The 27,133-nt window shown below is 41.7% G+C and overlaps 1 long non-coding RNA gene across 3 annotated transcripts in view; it reads left to right on the top strand.

Annotated features, from left to right (window-relative positions):
- The window catches only part of LOC104692625, an 80,432-nt gene that overhangs the window by 18,910 nt on the left and 34,389 nt on the right, over positions 1 to 27,133 (top strand). The gene's annotated exons all lie outside the window — the stretch shown is intronic.

Raw genomic sequence — 27,133 nt, 5'->3', positions numbered from 1 at the left:
TTCTTTCAACAAAGCAGACAATTAAAATTATCCAGAAGTTAAGGAAAATATGAACTAAAAATATTTTGCCTTTCAAAGTCTACATTACGCTTAAAACAATTTTATGGTGTGTATTGTAGGCTCTGGATTACCATAAATGTCTGATTGAAAATCTTTGTAAGGATGTTGAGATTAAGTACACAGCTCTTAAATTCTACAAACACAAAATTGATTTCAAAGGAATCAAGTGATGAGAATGGATGTCCATGAAACAAAAATAATGTATTCATAAAGGCCTTTTTCACCAGTCATGACATAGAGTGACAACAACTGGACTTGCCACCTGGTTTTAAAATTGCTTAAACTAAAGATTATGGGAAAAGCTGAAAAAGGAAAGAAAGAAATAGAAGCCAGCTGTACCTGTGGTGTGATTATATTGCCTTCAGGATAGACAAGGCACTGGTTGGTCAACTTTTATGTTGTAGTTTTGGATGTACATGAAGTAAAGAGAATGTGGTGCTGAATGAATGACCAAAAAGTGTACAAAAAAGGGCAAAATCCACCTGGTACAGTGTCAGCAAAGTCTCAGGAGTTGTGGGGAGGGAAGGGAAAGAGAGCACCTTACTCTACATGACATTATGAAACAAATCACAAAACTAGGCATGCTTTACACCAGTGGAAGCATGATACACCAGGCAGAAGAGCTGCCCCCCAGATCTCTCCCAGAATAATTCTATACCTTTCACAGATGTAGAAATTCGAGTTCCTGATGAGTCAGGGCCTCCTGATGCCTTGCACAGTCCCAGGAGCACTCGGTGTGGAGGTGCAGTGGGACTGCCTTTCTTCTCTCCAATAATCAAACCACTGGATAAGGAGTGGGAAAAACCCTGGATGTTTTGTGCCTGGCTTGTTGTCAGGGCAGAGCTGTGTATTTGTCCCTTATGCACAGGGGGTCATACCCCCATGTCCATACCTCGGCAGAAGCATCAGCAACAACGTGTGACAGGCTTTACTCCCCATAGAGAGACACTGAAGTATGGCATCCACTCATTTCCTGTCATACCTTTAAATTAAGGCTAAACAAGGTGAAAAGCAAATAGATTTTCAGCCCTTGTAAACTCTCAGGGCAAGCTGAATGGATAAATACCAGGATGATTCACTGTCATATATTATCCTGGTGTGTTAGAGTTGGCTATATAATAAGTTCATGGCCATCTCAAAATAAGTGGAAAAGTGAATGCTTCCATTGTGATTACTTGGCTAAAAAAATACATGTCAGTAATTCTTCTTCTGCCCTTCTTCACCATTTAATTGCAGTATTTTAAGGTTAAAAATGGGAAAATGCTATGTACTTTTCAGGGAAAACTGACTGGGCTTTTTTTCAGAGATAAATTACTTAGAAACAGAGAGAAAATAATATTCTATTGAAAATGACTCCCTAATGTCCATGGGCCAAGTTAAAGGATGTATGGGCACACTTGCACAAAGAGCTGCAGCTCTGCAGTGGTGTGACTGGAGGAGAATCTCAGCTTCTCTGTGTCAAGCTAAAGGGAAAAAACTGTGTAGGAAATTTCAGTTCACCTGCTTGGCTGGGATGAAAAGTTTCAAGGAAATAACCAGAGTGTTATCTGCTAATGTGCCTGCAGGCATAGTCAGACTGAGACAGCAGCTCAGATTAGGGTCACCTGGCATGTTCGCTTCTGTAGGGTCCTAATTCTATCACCACCTGTCCTCAAGGGACTTTAAAGAGCTGGTCCCCATCTTCCCTAGCAAATGGCTATGTAAGAGAAGAAGAGGAGGAGGAAGGATGCAGGAACTGATTCTCTTGACAATGAGAATTACTCAGCTGCCACTTCTCCCTTCTTTAGGGTTCAGGATGTTTCTCCCAGCCTATCTTTATAATGAGTGTGAGGACCATTTCAGTGGGAAAGCATAACCATAACTCCAAAACAAGCTCATGGCTGCAAATCCTGTGTTTAAATGTGGGCTAAACTGCTTATGAGGCTAAGCTGAAGTTGCATTTTGATGTCCAGCTCTGCTGTTTGGCTCCTGGGGCACCTTTTGTACTGATCTGGCTGTGGTCCACTTGTTCTGGGTGTGACTAAGGAGCTGAATGAACTTCTCAAGTAGATCCAAGTAATGTTTTTCACTCTTAATGCATCTTGAAGAACTACCAGATTCATTATAGAAGTTGCTCTTTCATTCCTGGTCTCTCCAGGAAAAAAAAAAAGAAAGATCAAGGTGCTTTGGAAGACAACCTGTTTCCCTGTTATATCTGCCTGTTCACAGGATCAGGAGGATCAGATAAACTTCCTGGCTTTCCCATGCTCCACTAATACCAAATTACAATGTGCTGGCCATTTTTCCCTGTCGTGTGTTGAGCAGTTTCAAATGAGGTAGATTAAAACCATTGCACTTATTTATAACAGTTGCAGTAAATTTTAGGGTAAAGCAGGAGGCTATTGGGCAGCAGTATTTTGTTTCTTTCCCTCTTTGAGTTAGGGCTATGGAACATGGGGAGCTGATATTAGGTTCTGGCAATTTAAGTCTGTTTAGCAAGGTTCTTAATAATCTCTGCATGTATATCACAGAGAACCTTTTGCATATTGCTTTAAATAATTCAAAAGTTCTCCAATATTGTATTAAATAATTCAAGAATCGGACAGGCTTTGTGATTAATGATGTGTACCTGGAATTTCTGCAAACACAGCAAGGAGTCAAAGTATGCTCTAGATACAAGTGTCCTGGCACAAGATCCCACTTACCCCTTGCCAAGGCAATAGTATGTATTAGAAAATTGGATAAGCGCCTGCTACTCAATGGAAAACTGACTGAGGCCAATGGTTAATGTGGCAGCTGCTGAAAGAGTCTGTTCTTTCTGACAGACAATACTAATTTGGCTGAGAACCTCTATTGTCTTCAGACTCCCATTTTTAATCTTCGTGAATAGTATTGGTGTCTGATGTGAAAATTAAATGGAAGTATAAATACTTCTGCGGGAGCTGGGCGTTTGTCCTCGTATTTCACCAGTCTTGATTTGAGAGCATGGAAAGGGTTTGCTTTGTAAAGCAAAGCACATAAGCTTATTTTGCATGGTAACTTAATCCTAAAGGGCTTGGAAGTTGCTGTTATTCCCAGCTGTGCTGGGTCTGTGATCATGAAAAGTACCTGGAAGTCTGTTGTCCTTTTCCATTTGTTTTTATAGGGGGATACAAGTGGAGCATCATTATTAAGGCAAAACCCCCCTAAATGCTAGAATTACTGAGTTTTCACCCTCAGTTGACACAGCAGCCACTTTCCCTTCTTAGTACAGATGAAACAATTCTGATTTAGACAGTACTATCAACAGTTTTTCCCAGGAAATGAATAGATTTCTGTAACCTCAAGGTATTTTTTGGTTAAAGGATTTCTCTAAGACACAAAGAAAATCAATGCTACATTGAGGTAGAAATAAAGCAGACAAATCCTCCTAAATATACTTTTTTTTTTTTTTAAATAAAGGATATGCTAGTGAGCAGAATGGAATACCCAGGAAGCAGAGTACAATTATGAGCACTATTGGAAATACTCTGTAGATATCTTTATGGGAGTCTGATATGAGACTCCCAGCCCAGCCACCTCAGTGAGCAACCACTTTACAAACATCAAAAGGACCAGCTGATTTTATTGGATTTTGGATATTTTCAATGAAAGACTCCACAGGGGATGTACTGAGATGTGTCCAGCTTTAATATTTAAACATATTCAAGATTTCTAGAGGAAGAGACAGAGAAATAAAGAGGGCTGCTGCTGTGGCAAATGCATTTGGCATGCCATGGCCAGTATACCCTCCTATATGTTCCTCTCTGCTCCAGCAGCAGCTGGTGGCCTAAGGGCCATTTGGATAAGGTGAGGGACTGCTGGAGTGAAAGCTCCTCTGGACTCAGGCCCAGAGGGAAACCAAAGCACAGGGGTTGAATTAAAACCTTTGTACAAGCTGAGATACATGAAGCCACACTAAAGTGAAATAGAAATATAGATTTTTTAACTTTTAGTAGAAATATATGCTAAGTGCCTTAAACATTAAAAAGCTGTAGCAGAGACCTTAAACACAGTTGTTGCTACAGTAGTGTTACCTTTTCACATAATTCTTTACTTTAGACAAAATATAGATAGAATTATACTGTTCACATTTTTTAGACAGAGTGTTCACATAAACAATAAGAGCTGATAGAAACTGTACATGTAAATCTGTGTAATACCTATGTAACGCTTGTGTGAGATTTATGATTGTTAGAATTAGACCAGGATAGGTTAAGAAAAGAAAAACTAGAATCGTGTGTTAATCTTATTGGTCAATTAACAAATATAATCCACACTTCTGTAAGAAAAAGTTTATGGAGCATATAGAGCATATAGAAGAAGAAGAAGCTGGTTTTGCCTGCCGTTGCTGTTGCTGTTGCTGCTTGCCTTTATCGTGAACCCCCTTCGAACTCTGCCTTCAAGAAGGCTATGAGACTATGAAATAAAGAACTTAGCAGAACAGCAGCCTCCTCTGCTCTCTTACCCTCGTCTGAGAAGGAAGGGTACCCCATCAAAAGCTCAACAAGCCTGGATGAAACACATTTTTACAGATGCTGCACAGGGAATATTGACATTAGATATACAGCCTGCAACCTGGGGAGCAGGTTGGTGGATTGGTTCTTGGGGTTTTTCAGTCATGGTTTTTGTTGCTTTTGGTGGTTTTTTGTTGTGTTGTTTTTGTTTGGGTTTTTTTAAGAATGTGCATCTCAGAAAGAATCTCAGGTATTTAAGGGCAGGGACAAAACCCAAGGTGTATCAAATGACTGATACCTAGAACAAAGCTCTGTATGCACATTTGCATTTAAATAGTGGAAGCTATTGCAAATTGCCCACACTAGTCTTTATTTCAGTGGTTTAGAGATCCACGTTACAATAAACTTCAGCATTTTTTACATAGGCTAACTGCAAAATGCTGCTCATTGTTTCTTAATAAAATGAAAGCTTGGAAAGATGACCAATTAAGGTGTCTCTGCGAAAGTCTCAGGGGTGAAGCATCTTCCTTAAATAAAAGGGAAATATGCTAATTTTCCATCCCTGCAGATTAATTGAAGGAGCCATAGTATTCTTTTCGTGTTTCAGGGCACAGCAGGTGGGAAGGGAAGAGAGAGGATATTGCAGGTCAGCCACTTTAGGATTTCGATGGAGAGTCTGCCTTTTGTAAAGAATGAATAATTCAACCACCCACACCACATAACCATTTAAATTACAGTCTTCCTGTTATTGTAAAGCAATGTCTCAAAGGAATAAATAAAGTTGACAAAAATAGTCTTCATAAGGGTTGACACTGATTACACCAGACTGAACACCCTCCCTCATGGGGCTCGTCCACCTTTAAATGTCATCATGAGATGACACCTGTCTATCCTGCTGTCAGTCTGAACAGAGAATAAGTCTCTGTTCCCAGTGGCTTCTTTTCCTAGCAAGACCAATTCTAAGTCAAAAAGCACAGGATGACAAATCTTAAACCAGCAAAAGCTGAATGTTTTTTTATTACTCACTCTGTCTCTTAGTAGGAGGGGGAAACCGCTAAAGAGAGGAGTGAAGGGGAACTTCATGGCAGATAAATTTAAAACAAATAAAATGCTGGATGTTGGTTCTGTAAAATTAATTTCTGCAGAACATCATGTAGGAGAATGAAGTGACAGATATTAGGCAGAAATTCTTTCCTGTGAAGGTGGCTGGGGCACTGGCACAGGTTGCCCAAGGAAGTTGTGAACTCCCTACCCCTGGAAGTTCAAGGCCAAGCTGGATGGGGCTTTGAGTAACCTGGCCAAATGAAAGGTTGTCCCTGTCCATGGCAGAGGCATTGGAATCAGCTGATCTTTAAAGTACCTTCTAACCCAAGTCATTCTATGATTCTGGGACAGAAAACATTGTCCCAGCTTTGCATTAATTAGCAGTGGTAATTCATAGCCAGCTGTCTATCAAGGACAACTGACCTTGTGGCTCTGTGATTCACAAAACTGGTCTGTTGGCACATATTTGGTTTTTTATTCATTTTTATTGTTGATTGTTCATCTTGCAAGATAACAGGCTCAGAAGACCACAGGTACTTCCATATCGAGTGAAATCAAAGGCCTAACAAGCCCTGAAGGAAACAGCCTGTTGAGAAACCAAATCATGGCTGGCCTCTGTGACATGGCTCATCTGAAACAGAGATGAGAATGATATTCACCTTTTCTGAACAAGCCTAAAAACTTTTTCCTTGGTCAGAAAATAATTTATTTCCTGATTACTTCCAGTTGTTTTATTAAATTTCTACCATGGAGAAAAGAAAATTCCAAAATGTGATTGTTCATTGAAACAGATTTTTTTTCCTATTTTTGCTGCAGTTCATATTTCATCTCAGTACAAGAAATTGACATAGTGCCCTCATGCCTCTTTCTCTTAGAGGGTGCTTCAGATATTAACAGTTCATTTGCCACAGAGCAGCTTAACTGGCCTCCCCTGCCCAACAGCACAAAAGGGAATGGTTATTGATACCCTGTGATACAAACTGATATCCCCTAAGGGCAGCATATATATTTATGATTTATATCATGGCTTATTTCTTACTATTAGAACGGTTTTCTGTGCTGGTAGGAAATCCTAATTCTGCTCCCATATGGACAGCTCAGACAAAGTTCCTGCCTGCCTATGCTCCTTCCTGTACACAGCAAGTCGGGCAAGACACAGAACAGCCTCACTACCGTGGGCAGGAGAGGGAAGGAAACAAACACACTTCAGGCTCCCACTTCACAGGTGCTGCCAGGCTCAGTGTGGTCATGATGCTGTAAAAAAAAAGCATATCTAAATAGACATGCCTACACATAGTCACAAAGAATATTGCATCCGTTAGCTCATGGGAAACTTCAGACTTATATGATGCGGCCTTTTGCTGTTAGCCAGTCCCTCTCCCTGTGTGCCATTTCACTTCTTTGAAGCACTGAAGATGTACTTCAATCCAGACTATCCAATTCAGAAACTATATGTGTATAAATGAAACAAGGATCTAGTTGCTCTGAGCTACGTCCAAATCTAAATTAAGTTGCTCTTACCAAAGAACGTGTTCAACAGCAGCAGGAGCACCTTGTTCATATTTTGCAAGTGTTAAAAAAGAGCCTTCCCCATTTTGTGCTAATAAAATGCTATTCAATAACTTCAGGTAAGAACTACAAAGGATTAAAACAGTTTTACATCTCTCCCAGCTCCTCAAACAGCTGTGCTATGCTGCAGCTGCACACATTGCTCAGACAAGATACAGCAGCAGGTAATTCTGCAGTCATTGGCCTGCAACATACCCCAGCATCCAGCAATCCCCTGGTTAGTCTGGGTTTTAGAGGAGAAGCAAAATCCTCTAAGCTAAGTCCTCCTAAGAAAAAGGAAACAAACCTATTTTAATAAACAAATATATTTGACAATAGGATTATCTGAGTTTCTAAGGTTAGCATCCTGTCTTCCTCAGAAAGGCACTAAGCACACCTAATTAACACTATAAAAGAAACTAAACATATTGGTTGGGTACTAAGATTTTCTTTGCACTGGTTGCATTGTCATGGCTAAATAAAAAGGACTGATGTCTGGCTTTAAAAATGGAGGAGGGAGAGGAGGTATGGTGAGAGAAAGGAATTACCCATTGATTTATTCTTTTACTTAACAGCTGAGGAGAATGAGCAATTTAAGGTCAGCAGCATATTGTTCAGCTGGCCTCAGAGCCTGCAAAATTACCAGCACTGTGTGTTGCAATAAATTGCATGCTTTTGTCATCCCTGTTTGCTTGAAATATGTGTGAAACGAAGAGAGAAATAGCTAAGACCAGCATTAAGGACTGCCCTGATCTGCCTAGAAGGTGAATGGAGACAAAACAGTCTGTTTTGTTGTTGATAGGAGAGCCCCTCTAATGCACAATCAGTCCCACTGCTTTTGTAGCTGCTTCCTTCCCCGGTACCAGGGGCACACACAGCCACGTGGGTCAGGAGGGTTGCTGGAAATCCCAGCAAAACTACTCCTCCCAGTTCTCTCCTTCTGTACCCCAGTGATCCACCCCAAAGGGCTCATGTTTGATTCTGCACAAAGTCCGTGTGCTGTCCTTGTAGTGCTGCAGGCTGCCCAGCCATCATGCCTGCAGAAACATTTACTCTAACAGTCCCTAAAGAACTCACCCTGTGCAGAAGGGTAAATTAAACACGGAGGTGTGGCTCAGCTAAGGCACTGCATCACACAGTGAGAAGGTTACTGACAGTCCAAGTAACTTTTCAGACTAATGACTCTCTCATCAGTCCAGGAAAACAGGTCTTATTGCTCCAGAAGGTCATACTGGCCTTTATTTTCCTCCTGGTGATGCAAGTGCTGATTATAGTGCAGTATCCAAGACAGGTAATTCATGTCAAAAGGTGCAGAAAGTGGCTTTGCTTATTGATGTGTTGTCATCGCAACGTTCAGCCTTTCTGTTCATAGCTATTCACGTGAGTTACAGCAAACAGAGCCTGTGCCTGGCATTAACCTGCTCCCCAGGCAGCTATTACTCAAAATGCACAATGGCCTGCGGGACACCAAGAGATTTGCCATTGCTCTATTGACCAGACACAGCCTTGTACTGCACTGTGTGATGAAGTAGTGTCAAAATAGCATTCCAGGCCATTCTCCTGGAAAAGTCAGAAAGCCACAGCTTGGACAGGTGCACTCTTTGCTGAGGCAAGAACTGCCTGGATGGCTGGGCCCAGGGAGTGATGGTGCTGCATCCAGTTGGTCATTGGTGTCCCCCAGGGATCAGTAGTGGGCCCAGTCCTGTTCAATATCTTCACTGATGATCTAGGTGATGGAAACAAGTGTACTCTCTGTAAATTTGCAGACAACAGCAAATTGGGTGGGAATGTCGATCTGCTAGAGGCTGAGGGCTCTGCAGAGGGTTCTGGAGAGATTGAATTGATGGAACGAGACCAATTGTATGAGGTTCAATAAGGCCAAGTGCTGGGTCCTGCCCTTGTGTCCCAGCAAGGCCCTGCAGTGCTCCAGGCTGGGGGCGAGTGGCTGGAAAGATGCCCAGCAGGAAAGGCCCTGGGGGTGCTGGCAGACTGTCGCCGAACATGAGCCAGCATGTGCCCAGGTGGGGCAAGAGGGCCAAGAAGCCCCACGGCATCATGGCCAGCAATAGTGTGGCCAGCAGGACCAAGGCAGTGATTGTCCCTCTGTGCTGGGCACTGGTGAGGCCACACCTCAAGTGCTGTGTCCAGTTTTGGGACCCTCAGCTCAGGAAGGACATTGAGGGGCTGGAGCAGGTCCAAAGAAGGACAATGAAGCTGGGGAAGGGTCTGGAGCACAAGACTTACGAGGGTCAGTGGAGGGAGTTGGGGCTGTTTAGCCTGAAGAAAAGGATGCTTCAGGGAGATCTTATCACTCTCTACAACTCCCTGACAGGAGAGTGGCCAGGTGGGATCAGCCTCTTTTTTCACCAAGTAAGAAATGACAGGCCAGAAGGAAATGGCCTCAAGTTGTGCCATGGGTGGTTTAGATTGTATATTAGGAAACATTTCTTCACCATAGGTCATCAAGCACTTGAATAGGCTACTCAGGGAAGGCCTGGAGTCACCATCCCTGGAGATATTTAAAATATGTATCCATGTGGCACTTGGGGGCAGGATTTAGTGGTGGACTTGGCAGTGCTGGCTTAACAGCTGGACTCAATGACCTTAAGGATCTTTTCCAACATAAATGATCCTATGATTCCATGTACATGCTTGTCCTTCCCTTGTGTATTCTTCCTTTATGGGCACTGTAGCACCTAACAAAGAAAGTACCATGAACCTCCCCAGGTTTTATTTTAGGCTTCACTGGGCAACAAGATGAAGCTACCCTAATGTTGCAGCTCAACGAGCTGTGCAGCAGTGTGAGCCACAAGGTATCATGGGAGGATTGGAAATTGCTGTTTGTTGTCCCTGATCCTCTGTCAGCAATGCCTTCAGTCTCATACTGCTTCTGTGTGTAAAAGTACTTTTCCCCAGCTCAGCCATGGAAAGGCAGGAAATATCCTGCATGTCATTTACCTTTGCTTTGAGGAAAATAACTACACTTTTTACTGTGTGGCTTTGATTCTCGGTGTAGAAAAATCTTTTTCTTCACTTACATTTTACTAATAAATACATTGTCTCTGAGAGGACAGAACCTGACTCATCAATGGAGCTTTCTGTGCTGGCCCTACAGAGGCACTGGGATGTCCACATGACATCTCAACTCTATATTCTCACTAAGAGTGATGGAGGTGGGGAACCCTGAGCTGGGGTTGCCCAGACAAGTTTTGGTCATTACTAAAGGCCATTCCTCACAAACCACCTTCCCCAGGCATTCCTCCAGTCCTTGGCTTGGTCTTTGTGCTCACACATATCTACCCCTTGTTACTATTGGGGATAGAGGCTGTGGTCCCTTGCCACTGTAAGGATTAGATTCTGTGTTGCTTGTTGCAGGACAGACAGGACAGGATCAGAGCTCAGGGAGGAGTCTGTGTAATGGGCAGCCCTGCCGTGTGCTGGTTTTATCTCAGACATCATCCTTTCATGGCTTGTCTATACAAATAACAGTATTCCAAATCTCTCAACAGACAGGAGGAGAAGTCATTGCAACCCTAGGACTGAATCTGATGGGCTGCTGCACCCTTCTACCATTCCTGCAGGGATGGGGGGAGATGACTGTCCCAGCAGCCACTGTCTCACCAGCATACACAACATTTTGTGCATCACCAAACACCCTCTCCAGGGACTTATACTGAGTCCTTGGTTGCCTGGATCTTGCTTCTGACCTGGGCAAACCCCAAATTCAGTAGGACCCAAGGTCTCCAGCCTTGCATAGAGCAAGGGGCAGTCACCTCTCATGGAAACAAGGTGCTGCCCATCAGCAACCATACTTCCATCCCTACCCTGGCCACAGGTTTTAATGATGTGTTCAACCCACATAAACAATGAAAGATGCTTATGATATTAGGCATGCACATTCATGAATCTGTGACCCAGCCCTCATCTTCCAGAGGATCTTCCTCTAAAGGAAATCTCCACAGTGTCATCCACAGTTTTGGAGGTCTGGAGGAAGCTCTTCTAAGGCTACACAAAGCATTTAGCACAGCCCCACTCACTCAAAATGCCATTTGAGTAACTGACAGAGCTCTGTAAAAAGCTTTTAATTTACAGCAACAGGACCATTTTTCAAAGTTTCCAAGAATTTTGTGCATTTTACAGTGAAAGAACATTTATTGCCACTTTTATTTGTAAGCTGACTACAGCTCCATATTACTTGGGGTATAAAGCAGATGAGCAAAAGGCCTTTAAACTATTGTTTTTACACTTCTGATCTTGATTGATGTTGACACCAATTAGCAGAAAAGGAATCTTCCAGATAAAGGAAAAGAAGATTTTATTAAGCCCTAAATGCCAAGAGTCAGAATTCAATGCAAAATTCATTAGTGCTTATGGCAGGAGTCCTACCAGATATTGCCAAGGGGTTAAAGGGAAATAAAAATTACATAAACAGGATTTTCAGGACTTTTAAATCCTAGCTTGAACAGTAAACTTGTTTGAGTGATTTCAGCTTGCTGTTCTATACCCTGATATATAAAGGCTGTTCTGGTACACTCACTAGCTTTAATCAGAGGCAACCTCTACTGAAATCAGTTGTGTTCCTCTAAATGAACAGAAAAATCAAGGTAATATTTTTTCATTCAGTTCTAAATCTATTTCTGTAAATGCAACATTCATCAGGTAGAGGAAGAGGTCTTCACATGATATAAATATAAATTTTAAATAAATAAATATATAAATATATGCGTGTGTATATATATATATGGGATCAAAATCTGACTAAAATTTCTATTTCATGTACAGACAGTGACACAAAAATAATGATACTTGCCTTTTCAAGTAAATATTTTTTTGTAAAAAAATAATACTTTCCTTTTACCCTTAAACAGTTGCTCAGAAAAATAAATGAGCGTTGCAAGTTTCCTGATGTTGTATCACCAAGAAATCCCAGTTTAACAAAGCTCCAAAACCAGATTTGAAAGCTGTATAAAAACAAAGATTAAATATGCTTTTTTAGAAATAGAAATAAAATAGTTTGTACAGTTTGGAGTCCGAAGAACTTTGAGTGGCTGCTCTGTAAGAGAAGTGCCACAGCTGCCTGTTATTCTAATTCACAGGAATTCTTACAGGAACTCTGTTTTGGAGCAGGAACAAATACTTGGGCAAGTTGAGGCAGTTCCTTCCTAAGGCTTCTATTCACAGCACTCAGAAATTTACTTGAGTATTCATGTCTCTCTGTGTTCACTAGATCATGTTTTGCTTTTTTCACTAGATCATGGTTTTGGTTTTTTTTTTTAGCTCTTCAGTTTGGTAAGGAAAATCATAGGTCTCAGTTCCCAAACACCAGGCACTGCCTGCCCAGAAACACACCACAGGTTTTCATTCCTCTCTGCTGCCGGGTATCTGCTCTTTCAGTTCAAAGGACTGCACACACACAGATTTCTTGCAATTCAATTTAGCCAATGATAACTCGATTTCAACATGTCCTAAGACATGTTCTTCCACTGGCAGAGGATCCTGATGGCCATCCGTTTACATCTACTTGTCAGAAACCCCAGGGCAAATGTTGACTCTGAATTTTCCTTCCCGTCTCATTTGCTGCATCAAATGTCATCAGTGCTTTTGACAGCAGCATCCTAGACTCGTAGCTAGGAACTTATTGCCATTTCTTGCTTGCTGTGGACATTACAGGTTTGGTTTGTACATCTCTCATCTTCCAGGGCTAAGCACTGCACTTTTCTGCTTCATTATACTGGGGTAGTGCTATTCACCTGAAAAGCTTAATCCCAGATTTATTTTAAAAATCAAAGCATCCCTTTGCTGTCTTCACATCATTTGCTCCTGCCCTGCAACCAACCCTTCCCCCTTCTGCTGCTTCGGGCAGGAGTTCATTTTCCTGTAGATTTGAGCAACTTGCCACACAGTGAGAGCTTTGCTCTCTGACTGAGGCTAAGCACTGGTTTTATTATTAAAAAAACCCTTGCCGGTTGCTTATTAAAAAACAAACCGAATTAAAAACAAACAAACAAATAAAACAAACAAAAACCAAAAAAAACCACAACCAAACAAAAGCAAAAAAAAACCCCAAAATACAGATAACACTGCGTTGTTGTTAAACCACATGTTGAGAATATTAGTGAGCCTGGAAACTCTGATTGGAAAAAGGAGAATGATTCTAGAAATGGGGATATGGGATTTTATGGAATATGTTTTGTAGACCCGTACTCTTATCTAATACTTTATTGCCTCAGTTTCTCCTCAATCCATTTGGGCCATGTTATGCTCTCACAATATTTACATGTTCTGTGAATGAAGATGGATTTCTGCTCACTGATGGCTCTTGTCTAAGCTGCTTTGTTTTTTGGATCTTGATCATACTTGCAGTGTACCGATTTTATAATAGCATACCTTCCTCAAATAAACATTTAAATGTGGAGGGAGAGTTCCTGTTCAGAGAGTAAAACCCATCTAGCAAAATCTCAGAGCCAGAGCTAAATGCCACCAGCTTCCATCAGTTCTTCAGCAGCAAGTGACATATGGCAGAAACCTGTCCCCTCTTCTCAAGGATCTCAGAAACAAAATAATGAGGAGTCTCTGCCCAAGACTTAGAGACTATGAGTGCTCTGTGTGTGTGTGCATAACAATTAAAAAAGCAACTGTCCTGAGAAGCATGATGAACTGCTTCAACTCCTGCACCTCTAGAAGGATTTCTCCCTCTGTATTCACAGAACTGTGGGGGAATGTTTGAGAGATCAGCAGATTAAAGGTATTTTTGTTCTCTTTCTTTTGCTTCTTGAGGAGGAAAACATTGGAAAAAATGTGCCATGGAAGTAGAGCTTGTGAAACTGTCTCTCATAACTTTGCTGGGGAATTCCGTGGAGGACCAGAGTGAGGCATTTACAAATTTGAAATAACGGGGCATTGACTCAGTCACACAATAGATATACTCTCAGTTGGTTAATAAAATAAGAAAGAATTCTTGGTTAAAAAACTATTTGCAGGGAGTCAGGTCTGTTTCAGTCTTATGCACAGATTCTCTTAGTTCTTCCTCCATTGCAAACAGAGATGACAAGACTTCATGGGATTTCAAATTTACAGTATATCAACAAGAATATTTTAAAGCAGAGGTGCAGCGACAAGGCAAAATTTAGAACTCTGCCCCTTTTCTCACTCTAGAGTTATCTGTAGCAGCCATGTAGAGAATAGAAAATGGAATATTCCTCACAGATATTCATATATAACAGGACACCAGCAGAAATGCTTGCATTGTTATCCCTGTCAGATTCTATGAATCCACAAATCCTGCTAAATATCTAATATCACAGCTAAAGATGTGCCTAGATGTGCAAGCTGTTAGTTATCTATAAAAGGCCTCTTATCAGGACCAGCACTGACAATAATATCTGCAAATGCTGAAGGCCCCTCAGCTGTCAAACAAGAAATCATCATCCAGCTGTGTGATAAATGTAAATACAGGTGCTACGTCCACAAGCAAAATGTAAGAGGAAAAACACCCAGGTCACTAAGAATGAATCTGACCAGAGAAAAAAACATGTGAGAAAAATAGTAGGGTTATAGTTAATCTTCATCCTGTTGTCATTATCAATAGGGGACATTAGGAGTCTACCTAGAGGCGTCAGCAGCATTCCTGTTACTTCTCTCTATATGCCACCACACAGAATGGTCAGTTTTGATTGTGGTCAAATGTGAGTCACTGGCAGTAAACTTAACAACTACTGATTCAACTGGTGCTTCAACACAAGCCATGATGTGTGGAAGTGATAGAAATATGGTCATATGCATACTTTGGATTTAGTCCGTGATCCAAAATGTCTTCAGCCAGGACTGACAAAAATAAGTACAACAATCTGTATCAGGCCTCTGTCATCAGCACCATTGCTAGATGGAGACAAGGTAATACAATAGATCCCAGGAACTTGTATAATGTCTTCTAAAGACCACAGAAAATTTACTATCTGCATTATCCCGTGGCAGGGAGTTCCACAGCTTAGCTGGAAACTGTGCAAATTGTAGGAGGTAAGAAATACAAACAGGATTTTCTTGACCTGTAAAGCAACTTTTTGAGTGAGGATATTTTTCCTGAACTGACAGAAGATGGAAGTCATGCTCCATAGAACATGTAGGCATAATCCACAACAGCAGAAAAACACCAGCAATTAGTCAGAACCCCTCTGTTGACTGACAAGAAGTAGACATACTATCACTGAAGACCAATCTTCTGAGCTCTCAAAGTGTGTAAATTAGACACAACGTGTAAATTGCACAGTAAGTGACAAGAATTTCAGAACATTGATTACTTTGAGACAGTCATTTGAGGAATGAATTCTTTCAAGAAATATAAAACTGCTGCTCTTGATGGCATCTGACAACTGAGTAGATAAAATACCTTGGTTGAATGACAAATATCCCAATACTCCAACCATTTACTGTGCATTGCTGTCAGCGTGTTAGTGTTTGTATCTCATGGCAGTCCAAAAATCAGAGAAGGATGCTTCAGAGCCAAAGAACAGTGGGTTGTGTCCATACGGCATCATCTCCACAAATGGCATCAGCGTCTGATCCTAATTAAATTAGTTATCACCATTTGCTAAATGGTTCCTAATACCGGAGCAAGCTGGACTGTTCCCAAAAAATCCCTGCTGTTTAAGTGCTTAACATCACTGAGCAGTTCCAAGAGAGCCTTGGGAGGGCATGGACAGATACTCTATGCTTTTACATCCATCAGCAGCTGCTCATGACACTGGAAAAATCTGAAGTACGGTTTTATTTGTAATTATTAAATTACACAAATTGATCATCTCTTCATAGGGATTGCACACTGAAAAGTTTACATAAAGCATGTGAGAACCAGAGCCAATGGTGCAAACTGCAATATGAGCTATTAGAAAAGGGTACTTGTACCAATATTTTTGGCATCTGTCAAAATAAGCAACCAAGCTATGATCATATAAAATCTAATTTTTTGCAGGTGATTAAGCCATCACAATCCAAAATTAGGAATGCAGTTTTAAGGACTTCGTGCAAAATCATAGCCATGGTGACCTCAGCATCCTTCCTGGATATCTGATTAGTGCATCCAAAGCCAGCTGTATAGGAATTCAGGTGAAACAGATGTGATTCTCCTCCACCTTTAGACTTAATAAGCAATTTTGCACATCCAAGATTGAGGGTGACTCACCCTTGACTAGCACATGATCTATCTGGGTATCAGACTGCATTGCACACTTTACTGAAGGCCAGAGAGATCAAAATGCAAAGTAAGTGCTCGTAAGAGTTCAGTTCCCAAATGAAGGTGAGGGGCAGATGAGGAGACTGATGGCAACCACACAATGCTGTGAATTGCTGAACTCACACAGTGCCATGCAGACCTGTACGTGTGCTCTGTGTCTGAATGATCAGGGTTTGCAGAGTTATATAGGCTGCAAGGGATCAAAATTTCCTTGTCTTAGTGGTTATCTTGGATAGCAAAAATCAGTCTGCCTTTCTAGGAGTCATCCTATCATGAAAGCATGAGCTATTACCAGAGATGCACCTTGAATGTTTATGCTGGGGCTGAAAACTTTTCTAGTTGCAGCAGAAATACAGAAGCTGTGGTAGCTACATAATTGACAGTGCACAAGATAATCAATAGGGTATTTAGAATTAGCATAGACTAAAAGAAAATAAGAGAAAATAAAAGAAAATTACTTTGCCTAGTAACCTGAGAATGAATTTGACAACTTGGAGACCTTCTCACATGAGTCAGTTGGAAGAACAAGAACATGCAGAAATGTGATCATTATGAATAAAGAGAAATGTGTGAACATAGAGCCTGGTTGAACAATGCAGCACGTTGTGGTTGGTGGCATCATGAAAGAGTTGTAAAATACCAAGGATTGAGCCCAGGCAACCCACTGGTGCATCTCTGATGCTGACTTTATGAAACCTCATCAGAAAACAAGCAAAGGACGTGTATCAGGAAAAAGGAAGCACAGACATAGCTGTGAAGGCATGAAAGGATAAACAACTCTTTTATTCTCTTTCTGCAAATCACAACAAGGTAAATGACTGAAAAGCCTTTTTTGAACCCTACCAGTATGTGACAGGAAAGAGGAAATAATGCCCTAGTTGCCAAAAATGGCGAGGAGAGGAGAGGAGAGGAGAGGAGAGGAGAGGAGAGGAGAGGAGAGGAGAGGAGAGGAGAGGAGAGGAGAGGAGAGGAGAGGAGAGGAGAGGAGAGGAGAGGAGAGGAGAGGAGAGGAGAGGAGAGGAGAGGAGAGGAGAGGAGAGGAGAGGAGAGGAGAGGAGAGGAGAGGAGAGGAGAGGAGAGGAGAGGAGAGGAGGCAGAATGTCATGGTTACAATTTGTTTTCAACTCATTTTCTCTCTCCAAGGTTCCTCCTGCCCTTTAAGAAGCCTGTACTTAAAACATAATGGACTAGACAATTTCCAAACCAGGCACTTGGTATAATTCATTTTAATGCCACTCCAGTTGGCTGGGCAATACAATAGATCATCACACTGTGAGAGAACCCTTTGGTCCAGACTATGCATCAGACTGAACTTCTAGATCTATAGCGTATTTATCATGAGTCTGCTGCCACACAAGGTTATCGTGCTCGTAAGCAGTATTTCCCCATCTCAAATTTGGTTCTTTTAGACAAAATGGAGCTATTCAACATAAAAAAACCACCACCACCACCAACAAAAAAGCCTGTTCTGGCTTTGTCACAGTCACATGCCCAGAGTTCAATATCCACCATGGAACTCAGGGAAAGTATCAGCAGACAGTATGGTTTCACAAAATATTCAAGACTATCTTTTTTTTAGTATGAGCCACTGTTTAATCTTGGAAAGATGCACTGTATTGTAATTAGTTTCAGCTACACCAGATATTCTGCACTGCTTTTTCTGTTTAGAATAATCGCCATGAATAAACAGAGGATTTATTTTTTCTTAAGGTTATTCCCCTCAGCATATAAAAAGAAGAAAATCCTGCATGGTTTTGAGCCATTTTTTTCCCAGGTCCTGTGACAAAACACTTGGGGCACACCAGACTTGTGTTGACCGACTGTTTCTCTACCAGGAAACCAAGCCAAAAGGTCCAAGATGTCACAGGAGACATGTCAAAGACATGGGATCAGAAAAAGTGTTACAGCTAATTAACTTGTCTTGGAAGAAACTTGATTATTGATGTTTCCACTGCTTTCATTGGAAGTCAGTGCTCTGAAATTCTGACAAATCAAGTCATGTATTCAAACTCCTTACTGTGAACTCTGCTGCTGTGAACTTGGGTATAGGAGATTTAAGAGATACAAGTGTAACAGAAACAAAATCCACTTTTGCTCAAAGGTCATTGTCAATAATGTTATTTTTTTGTGGTCTTGTTTTCTCTTTGGCATACTTGCATTTTTGTCTATAAGTGACAAGTTTGACCAGAGCAGCATTGATTAAACCAAACTCACAGACTCACTCAATATTTCAATGATTGAGGATTGCTGAAGGAAAATAAATACTTGCTTTCACTCTGCCTTGCATTTCCAGCTAGAAGCAAAGCCAGCAGTGACATAAATCTGCTGTGCAAAGGTTTGTCTATGCTATTTCCATCTGGAAAATCTCATGAATTCCCCAAGAAAGCCTGTTCTCATGATCATCCCACCTTGTTCCTGTGAGCTTCTGAGGTCAAAAAAGCTGAGTCAAGGTCCCTTCTGGCTAACTGGATTGATGCAAACTCTCTGCTGCCTGTTTTCCTTCTCTCCTTAACATTCCCAGTGCTTCAGCTAAGGCTCCTGATCCATTACCATTCAGATTGTGTATCTATTTACTGACAGTCCTTAACTCTTTTCATTGTATCTCTAATTCTGTCTTTAAGGCCTTGTGTTGCTTCTTCCTGCCCATATTTATGCTCTTATCTCTATTGTTTCCCCCTTGTTCTGCCTTCACACTCTTTCCTTGAGCTCATTCTTTCTTCTGGTCCATCAGGACTGTATCACCCTCCTGTTATTGCTCAATTCCCTCACTTTCTAACTCCTTGACAGACTTCTCCCTCCATGTTCTGCAAGAACCAGATCTACAGTCTTGGAGTACATCTGAGGAGCACTTGTTACTCCAGCGTAAGTTCCCACTGAACTCTAAGAAAGAAGAAAACCAAGCACAGGAGTAATAGAGAAAATGAAGGAAAGAGGAGATGAGAAATGGAAGTTGAGTGGCTGGAACAAACCATGTTTTGTTGTTGCTACTAGGAAGTGACAGCAACAGTAGTAACAGTGCTAAGCTCTTACTACTTTTTAAGAAGAAAAGTGATGTTTGGAACATGTCAAAGGAAAGGAGACGGTGGCCACCAACATCTATAAGTCCCTGTCAATGGACTGTAATTCCTTCAGGGCTGCTACTGGGCAACAGGAAAACAGCATCAAGAGGGTCTGTACTGCCAGTGTTATCCCACAAATGCCTTATGGCACCCGAGGTGGTATGAGATGGCAGAAAACAAGAGTCAGAGGTGAGATTTACCAGCACATGCATCTGTAGGTGGCAGGGGGAAGGGCTCTCTCAGGCTGAGCCAGGCTCCCAGAGCAGCCTTGAGCCCACACAAGGAGAAAGATGGATTGATTTTACTGGGATACAAGCATGTAGAATGTCAGGCCTTTTAGAACAAAAACATTCTATCTAGGGAAAGATGACGGGGAATCTGTTGTCCCAGGGCACTCAACTACTATATTCCTCATCCTGACAAATTTTATGTTTAGCCCAGAGCAACAAGATTTTGGCGAAAACCAAGCAAAGCCAAGTTTCATGGATTGCAGTGCTATGTGCCAGATGAACAAGCCTAACCAGAGCAGTATGATAGGACTAGTTAGTGTTAGATAATATCTAGGGTGGCAGTTCTCAAATGGAGGTTCCTTAAATGGGCAGTGGTTGCTAGTATTTTCTAGCTCTTGGCTATACCATACCCATGGGCCTAAAGCTCTTTGAAATGATTTGGCTACTGCAGATCACCCTGCAGGATGCAGCACTGAGTAAAAATTCAGGTCAGATGGTCACAGCAGGCAACTGGGATCCAAGAGTCCTTGCATTGGCACATAATTCTCAAACACTGGCATAAAGAAATTGATGTTTTTGTGCTTCATTCAACATGAGCTTAGTTAGCATTACTTGAAATAATAGGTGGCACATTCTCTCAGAAGTGCTTTAAAGCTGTGAAAGTGTAAAGTATCATAGAACAGTAGTACAAGATCCCCAGACTGTTTCTACTGACCTACAAAAGTCAGGGCTCCTGCTGCCTCACATTTTCAGGGTAACTGCTAAAAACCAAGATCATCTATTTGTCAAGTCAACTCATTAAACAATTTGAGACTTTGTACTACTTGATTTGGGTGCAAATTTAATCAGAGTGTAGGGGTGAATCGACACAGAACACATTTCCTAACTGCTGCCTTAGGGCCATTTAGATACCGCGGTAACACAACATTGTTATTTTATAAGCTACCTGAAAGTCAGCATTACTCTGTTGTGCTGGTTTTGACAACCAACAGGGAAACTGAGCTTGGCTGCTCCCAATGTCTTATTTCCTAAGAGAGCCAGGCAGGATGGCCCCTTTCTCACTTCCAACCCCAAGTCTTTCCTGCTGAAACCACATCCCCCAGTGTGGAAGTGTATGGTATAGAATATTCAACACCAAAACTCCACCCCCTGGCATTGTAACCGTAACACTCTGTGTTCTTCATTTCCACAGTGGACACAGGAAATCTTATTCATGAATGCTTATTGATATTTCTGTATTTAAGATGCACTTAAAAAGGAAACAGAGGCTGTAAGGTGCTTAAATGTCTCTCACCTGTACTAATTCTAGTGGCAGCAGGACAAGGGGTGTGGTGCAGACATGCTGGTATAGCCATTTTTGGGGATCAGTATCCATTTTCTGTTCAAGATTTTTACATAAGCAGACAGAAGTGCAAAGCACAGGGACCTGTGTGGCTCCCTCCCATCTCACTCCTGGCATGGCTCATGCCCCTTCACTGCATACAGCAGTTCTGGTCCCATAAGTGCAACCCAACAAACTTTCACCAGGCCTCCCAAGTTGAAGCTCGAGCTTTTCCAGGGGTTCATTTTAGAATGTGAGCAAAATCAATCCTACTCATCCCATTTAGGCAGCCAGTGAATAAACCTTGTGTTCTGTCATTGCAGATCTTTCTGTTGTGTCGCACACTGCTTAGAAATCTTCTTAAAGTAACTGTATTGTTCCACTTGTTTCTTTTTGACAGTTAAAACTTCTTCCTTCTGTGTAACCACAGAGTGTTTGTTCAAGGCCTGCTTCTGTGCTGAGCAGAATCTGTGCTGTATTTACAAAGTAGAAGCCAATACAAAAAGAGCTGACTGTAATGAACAGTGTTTGGAACGAAATGTCTAATGAGTATAGATGCTATCAAAGCTGTTCTCCTGCTCAGAAGTGAATGTTAATGCCAATTACTCATGTTTCTTGATTAAACTTTCACTGAACATAAAGTACTGCAGAAAAAGGTCCTCCGTCACAAAATATGCACATTGCAGTTGAGTCAGAAGCTGGTACCAAGAATCCAGGGACAAAGTGTACTCAGTGTTGTGGTCCTTCAAAGAATACATGGGAGTACATTGGATGTGATTCATAAAAGATGTCTGTGCTGAGTATTCCACTGGATCACAGCCAAATAAGTGCACACCAGACTAAGATGTACTCTCAGGACAATGGAAATACTTCCATGAGCAAATAACTGAAAGAGGACATTTTACATGGACAAATAGGAGGTTGCACTAAAGATGTGACAGATATCAAGATCTATAACCAGAAATCATATAAACCATGAGAGTCAGTCGTGAACTCTCGTAGTTGATGTTGGGGCTACTGCCCAGTTTGACCGGATCCATGTACACTACTCTGTTGGATAAACCATTCTGGGGTACATCTGCAGCAATTTTGTTCTATGAATATTTTGTTATGATACAAAAGGGTCAGGAACCTTGCTATATTTATATGTATGCTTCAGCTCTGAAATAAGGTGAAATGTGCTGAACAGGAAGAAAAGTGAACATCAGGTTTCTCTTAAAAAGTGAAAAGTTTTATCAACAAAGCTACAGGAATGTGTGTTTGTTTCTGATCATCAAAACAGAGTTTAAAAGCAGAAGGGATGCATAAATTATCTATTCCCAGCCATCTTCTGTCTCAGGCCACTGCACTTACACGACTTCCACTGCCTGTAGTCAGACGTTTCCTAGAGCCGTGACACAGTGACACCCTAAACCCCTCTGGCACCCAAGCTACACAGAGGATGTGATGCTGGGAACAGATAACAACAAGAAAGCTTAAAGTTGAAATAAAATTGAAGGTGGCTGGTGGAAGAGCAACTTTCCCATCCCTAGCTTCAGACTGGTATAAAATCTTCCATCCAAAGAGGATCCTGAGGGTCTCAAGAGCACCCAGAACCTGCTGCACCTGCCTTTCCGCCAGCACCTGTCAGAGCACTGTTCACCAGAAGAGTTCACAGATAAATAGATGCATTATATAAAATCTGGGGGGAGAGGAGTGGCAGCAGTGGGGATGTGTCTTGTCCAGGGACAGGCAAGAAGCCATTAGCAGAGCTGGAAAAGGTCACAGATGTCCCAATTCCAAAGATTGTGCTTTAAATATTTAACTACCCAATGTTCATCCCATTTGTTATCAATAGATCACAGCACCTGGCTTAAATAATGCTTTACTCCTTGAAAATATCACTTCATAAATCTTCATGACAGGCACGTGCAGTGGGTGGGTGCCAGTGTTTTCCCACTTCTCCAAACTGGGACACTCACACATCCCAGCAGGGAGAGGCAAACTGACAAAAGATCCTCCTGCAGCCACTGGGCTGGGGAGAGCCTGAACTGCCCACAGAACTCTCTCCACGAGCCTTGCAAAGAGCAGAGCATTGTGATTTACATCGAAAGTTGTGGCTGCTTGAGGATGATTTGCAGGAAGTGCGAGAGTAGCTCTGGCCGAGCAGACAATTCACAGGAATGGTTGAGCTAAACGATCTGTGAGGGGAAGAGGGGTGGGTCGGGAGGAGGGATGCCTGGATGTCGTGCCTGCCCCTGCCGAGCCCCCGGCCAGTGCCACCACTACCGACAGCACTGCAGTTCTCACACAAATTCAAGTTAGAAGAGAAAAAGGAGAAGATTGGAAATAATGGGGGACATATGAATCATATCTGCAAGACTTCGTGTAATTTCATTTTGAAATCTAAGATTTAAACTAATGTATTCCTTGGCCAAAAGTTATTCTAGCTTCTCTGGGCAGGTAGTAATAGAAAGAAATGTGATCTTTTTGATTAAGCCAGAACATTTACTGCCACTGGGAAGTGCTGCATGTAATGTACCATGGGGACATGGTGTTTTCTGCTATTCCTGCTACAACTGCAATATCTGACAGCAAACCTTCAAAAATACAGTATATAGAACATTTCAGATAATCCTCATTAACCGCATTTATGCAATAGAGCATCTGTCTATTAAGGTGTTAGAGGTGCTTCTACTGAAATAAAATAAGTCATGATTCTGCTTCCAAACACCTGGTATAAATCCAGACAACTTGTCCTACTTTTGTAGCATTATACCAGATTTAAATCTATTCAACAAGGCTCTTAAATTTATGCCTTACTTGGGGACTTGAGTATTTCTACCAGTGGCACTGGTGCTGCTCTCATAAGGTTTAAATATTCAAAAATTTAAGCATGTGCCAGTGACTAAAAACTGACCGCTGAGGCTGAAAACAACAGATTGGTAGCAAGCTGAAAGCTCATACAAAACCATTAAGGAAAATCAAAAGGCACAAGAGCTTGAGGAGGACAAAAGAGAACTTGTGATGTTGAGAAAAACAGTAAAATCCTGAAAGGAAAAATGCGAGGTGAAGTCTGGGAATATGAACCTTAATTTCAAATACTCCAGTATTTAGTCCTGCCTCAGGATCCCATCATACAGGTGTTTAACACAGAGAAGCTGAGCCTCTACCTCCCCAAAAGCTTACACCTCAGATTTTCGTACTTAATATTTCCATTCGTCTGTAGCTGATTAATCATTCTACAAATTCCATTATTATCAGCAATTTACCTTCTAGAGAAGTAAGGTGCAGGAAAGAGAAAGAACTTACCTAAGGCCTTATCACACACTCAATCACTAGGAAATAAGACCTGAATATCCATAAATATGGAAAAAATCTATATGTGTTTGGCAGTAAGCTTTTGGGGCTTTTCTTGCCGTTCAGACTCATGCAGGAAATGGAATTTTCCTGTTCCTGTCAACCTGAAATGCCTCCCAGGTCACAACTGCTCAGCTGGAAGATGATAAATACCACAGCCTCGTTTCCTTAATGCACACAAGAAAGAGATAAACTCACCCTAACCTTTTCAGTTTACTTTACTAAGTTTACTCCGGGATAATTTTATGGCCCAGCAGACTCCCAGCTCAGCCAGTGCAGGATGCTTAAGTGATCTTGTAATATGAATAGTAAATCTTAACTTGGGACCAAGCAGGAAGCTCCTGAATGCTGATAAACGTTGCTGTAAAAAGCCACTTCAGAGGTGTATGAAAGCACAGGGGAAAGCTCTGCCTGGCTGTGGGCAGGTCAGGCTGCCTAAAGAGGCACATGGATACTTGCCTTGCTGTCTGCAGGTAGGCCTTTGCCCACCTTCTCCCACAGAACACTTTGGACCACATACCTGATTGACATGCTGATTTCTTCCCTGAATAATCAACCCCCTAATTAAGCTGAATGCTGCTTAATTCCACCAGCTTGTAAATGCTGCATTCATTACGCAGAGTTACCCAGATCTGAGGGAACTGAAGAGGAAAAAAAATCTCCTCACAGAATTTCACACCCACTCTACCGGCCTGCAGAGACTCAACTTGAGGTGCAGAGTGATCCCCCTCCTATCATTCTTCAAATAGATGTGGGAAGGGGCGGTGGCAAATCACCCACCAGGAGGATCGGGGCTCTCCCTTTAGAGTGACTAAAGCCAAGGGACATGGGGACAATATTTGACTGGACTCAAGGGAAGAAGAAATAGGCACTGCCCTTGCAGGTGGTTGGTACTGATCTCCCACCTCCTTCTCTGAAGCACAGCAGGTGCTGCCCGTGGAGCAGCTGCCACCCCCAGGTGTTGTGTTATAGAGTTCCAGTATGCCTGTGGTGCTTGTGTTTTAGAGCACAAGGCTCAGGCTCCTGGCTCCCAGTTGTCCCACAGTTTGGAGAATTGGAAGGAAATATCCTCTCCCACTTGCTTGAGCAGCATCCAAGCCTTTTGTTCACATCCTGCTGTCTAGGGGAGGATGGGGTCTGATTGAGGCTCACAAAGAAATGGTAACTCAGCCATTTGGCTGGGCTACACACAGGAAGCCCTGCCTTGGCCATGGATTAGAGTGGGCGTCTCCACTGGACTCCATCTTTATCTCCTTTTTCTTTTGAGGTTGCTGAAAAAAATATCAATAGGACAGTGCCAAAACAGAACATGGAAACAGCCAGACATAACCACAGAATGGAGGGAGAGGGATCAGGAGTGGCAAAGACAAGTTCAAAGGTGGACGTGCATTTTCAGATTCTGCAGGTTCTGATTTGATGCAAAAGCATTTAGAAATTTTAGTTTAATACAGTGAGCAAGCCAAAAGAGCAAGCCAAAAGCTGAGGGAGTTTCACCTGGAGCAGTGATATTTTATTTCAGATTTCCTGAGTATTTTGACTTTCCCCACAACAGACTACGCAAAATCAGTGCAAGTTGCTGTGGGATCATTGATGCTCTCCCCTCTATTTGTCTGACCTCCTGACCTCAGCCAGAGCAGAGCTCTGCATCCCCATTTTCCCACTCCCAGAGGACTCCCTCACACCTGGCTGCAGCTCTCTGCATCTCAGCTCCTGACTTCAGTACCCACTGCAAGACAGACAGCAGGTGAAACTTTACCCAATGCAGAAGCCACTCACCAAAGTGAGTTGACTCGCATTACGTCCTCCATAATCCACATTTGGAGCTGGTTTTAAATTTTTCTGATCAAGCAGAGATCTGAAGGCAGCTGTCTCAGATCACCTCAAGTGTAGGCTGTTCCTACCTTCTTGCTTTTATAGCTCTAGGTTTCTTTTTTCTTTAAAAAAAAAAGGCCTCCAAGCAAAATGATCTGTTTCAGGTTGAACAAAACACCCATTCAAATCTAAATGAAAGCTTTTGAAAACACAGAAAGAAGATAACAGCTTATTTTAGGTTGGCCCAAAATACGCTGCCTAATCAGGTCAATACAAAGATCCTGTCAAGATTTTTCCCCACAATACCTACACTCTGGAACCAGACAGTACGATTTCTGATTGTGCAAACATGACTTCGCCCCATCTTCCCAAATTTTTATTCAATTCATTTTTTTTTTCTCTACATAGACTTCCATAAGGAGGGGGTTTTTTTTAGGATTACTCACTGAAAATGTTTTTATTAAGTTCTTTTAGAAAACAATAGTAAGTTAAATGTGTATGCATGAATTGTGAAAGTGCGTATGTTCAGACATAAAAATTTCTGAACATAATCACACTTATCAAAAATTTTCAGTGAGTAAGCCCAAATTCAAGGCTGTTTGGGAACTGCTTATATTTGCTTTATTCATGACAGCGTTATTTTATGCTGTTCTCAGTCTGAGATTGGCCTGCTGGAACATCTTTATTCACATGGAAAAATAATAAATATTAAATGCCCCAAAATCCAGATATCACCATTCAGCCAACTACCCATGGATTAAGTAAAGGTTTGGTTTTCTTTAATGACCAGCCATAATCTGTATATTTGTAAGGCACATAATAAGATCTCATAAATAATATCAAATAGAATTTAGACTTCAGGGTCTGAAATCCAAAATTAGGCTTTCCAACAGTGTGACTCTTCTCAGCAGTTCGTCTTTGCCTGTTGACTAGCAATGCTGGATAGGAGATAGGATATCAGCAGTGGGATTATCAGGCATACTGTTCCTATTATTGGCACATAGAAAAAACCACATTCTTTTAGATGAGATTTATCA

The sequence above is a fragment of the Corvus cornix genome, chromosome 2 (genome assembly GCF_000738735.6).
Source record: "Corvus cornix cornix isolate S_Up_H32 chromosome 2, ASM73873v5, whole genome shotgun sequence".
NCBI classification, from domain to species: Eukaryota; Metazoa; Chordata; class Aves; order Passeriformes; family Corvidae; genus Corvus; species Corvus cornix.
The sequence above is the reverse complement of the archived record's forward strand: the minus strand, read 5'-3'. Positions and strand labels throughout refer to the sequence as shown.